The sequence below is a fragment of the Heterodontus francisci genome, chromosome 22 (genome assembly GCF_036365525.1).
Source record: "Heterodontus francisci isolate sHetFra1 chromosome 22, sHetFra1.hap1, whole genome shotgun sequence".
In the NCBI taxonomy this organism is placed as follows: domain Eukaryota; kingdom Metazoa; phylum Chordata; class Chondrichthyes; order Heterodontiformes; family Heterodontidae; genus Heterodontus; species Heterodontus francisci.
Window position 1 is genome coordinate 28,971,395 of NC_090392.1, and position 2,500 is coordinate 28,973,894.

The following is a 2,500-nucleotide window of genomic DNA, read 5'->3' on the forward strand; positions in this document are numbered from 1 at the left end:
TGGGGAGAGAGACGGATGGGCTGAGGGAGAAGAGAGAGAGAGAGAGAGATAGATGGGCTGAGGGAGAGAGAGGGGGAGAGAGAGAGAGAGATAGAGAGAGAGATGGGGTGAAGGAGAGAGAGACGGATGGGGTGAGGGGGAGAGAGACGGATGGGCTGAGGGAGAAAGAGAGAGAGAGATGGGCTGAGGGAGAGTGAGGGAGTGAGCGAGAGACAGATGGGCTGAGGGAGAGAGAGAGAAAGAGACATAGAGAGAGAGAGAGAGACGGGGTGAGGGGGGAGAGAGACGGATGGGCTGAGGGAGAAAGAGAGAGAGAGAGAGAGAGAGATGGGCAGAGGGAGAGAGAGGAGAGGGAGAGAGAGATAGAGAGAGAGATGGGGTGAGGAGAGAGAGGGAGAGAGATAGAGATAGAGAGAGAGATGGGCTGAGGGAGAGAGAGAGAAAGGGATATAGAGAGAGAGAGATTGGCTGAGGGAGAGAGAGGGAGAGAGAGAGATGGGCTGAGGGAGAGAGAGAGAAAGAGAGATAGAGAGAGAGAGAGAGAGATGGGGTGAGGGGAGAGAGACGGATGGGCTGAGGGAGAAAGAGAGAGAGAGAGAGAGAGATGGGCTGAGGGAGAGAGAGGGAGAGAGAGAGAGAGATAGAGAGAGAGATGGGGGTGAAGGAGAAAGAGACGGATGGGGTGAGGGGGAGAGAGACGGATGGGCTGAGGGAGAAAGAGAGAGAGAGAGATAGAGAGAGAGATGCGGTGAGGGAGAGAGAGGACGGATGGGTGAGGGAGAGAGAGGGAGGGAGAGAGAGAGATGGAGAGAGAGATGGGGTGAAGGAAATAGAGACGGATGGGGTGAGGGGGAGAGAGACGGATGGGCTGTGGGAGAAAGAGAGGGGGAGAGAGAGAGATAGAGAGAGAGATGGGGTGAGGGAGAGAGAGAGGGATGGGCTGAGGGGAGAGAGAGACGGATGGGGTGATGGAGAAAGAGAGAGAGAGAGAGATGGGCTGAGGGAGAGAGAGGGAGAGAGAGAGAGAGAGAGATAGAGAGAGAGATGCGGTAAAGGAGAGAGAGACGGATGGGGTGAGGGGGGAGAGAGACGGATGGGCTGAGGGAGAAAGAGAGAGAGAGATAGAGAGAGTGATGGGGTGAGGGAGAGAGAGACGGATGGGCTGAGGGAGAGAAGACGGATGGGGTGAGGGAGAAAGAGAGAGAGAGATGGCTGAGGGAGAGAGAGATGGATGGGGTGAGGGAGAGAGAGGGAGAGAGAGAGAGAGAGTTAGAGAGAGAGAGGGGGGTGAGGGAGAGAGAGACGGATGGGCTGAGGGAGAGAGAGACGGATGGGGTGAGGGAGAGAGAGGGAGAGAGAGAGATAGAGAGACAGAGAGAGAAAGAGAGATGGGCTGAGGGAGAGAGAGAGAGAAAGAGAGATAGAGAGAGAGAGAGATGGGCTGATGGAGAGAGAGACGGATGGGTGAGGGAGAAAGAGAGAGAGAGAGAGATGGGCTGAGTGAGAGAGAGAGAAAGAGACATAGAGAGAGAGAGAGACGGGGTGAGGGGGAGAGAGACGGATGGGCTGAGGGAGAAAGAGAGAGAGAGAGAGAGAGAGATGGGCGGAGGGAGAGAGAGGGAGAGGGAGAGAGAGATAGAGAGAGATGGGCTGAGGGAGAGAGAGAGAAAGGGATATAGAGAGAGAGAGATGGGCTTTGGGAGAGAGAGAGAAAGGGATATAGAGAGAGAGAGATGGGCTGAGGGAGAGAGAGGGAGAGAGAGAGATGGGCTGAGGGAGAGAGAGAGAAAGAGAGATAGAGAGAGAGAGAGAGATGGGGTGAGGGGGAGAGAGACGGTTGGGCTGAGGAGAAAGAGAGAGAGAGAGAGAGAGAGAGATGGGCTGAGGGAGAGAGAGGGAGAGAGAGAGAGAGAGAGAGAGAGAGATAGAGAGAGAGATGGGGTGAAGGAGAGAGAGACGGATGGGGTGAGGGGGAGAGAGACGGATGGGCTGAGGGAGAAAGAGAGAGAGAGAGATAGAGAGAGAGACGGATGGGGTGAGGGAGAGAGAGGGAGGGGAGAGAGAGAGATAGAGAGAGTGATGGGGTGAAGGAGATAGAGACGGATGGGGTGAGGGGAGAGAGACGGATGGGCTGAGGGAGAAAGAGAGGGGGAGAGAGAGAGAGAAAGAGATAGAGAGAGAGATGGGGTGAGGGAGAGAGAGAGGGATGGGCTGAGGGAGAGAGAGACGGATGGGGTGAGGGAGAAAGAGAGAGAGAGAGAGAGAGAGATGGGCTGAGGGAGAGAGAGGGAGAGAGAGAGAGAGAGAGATAGAGAGAGAGATGCGGTAAAGGAGAGAGAGACGGATGGGGTGAGGGGGAGAGAGACGGATGGGCTGAGGGAGAAAGAGAGAGAGAGAGAGAGATAGAGAGAGTGATGGGGTGAGGGAGTGAGAGACGGATGGGCTGAGGGAGAGAGAGACGGATGGGGTGAGGGAGAAAGAGAGAGAGAGAGAGAGATGG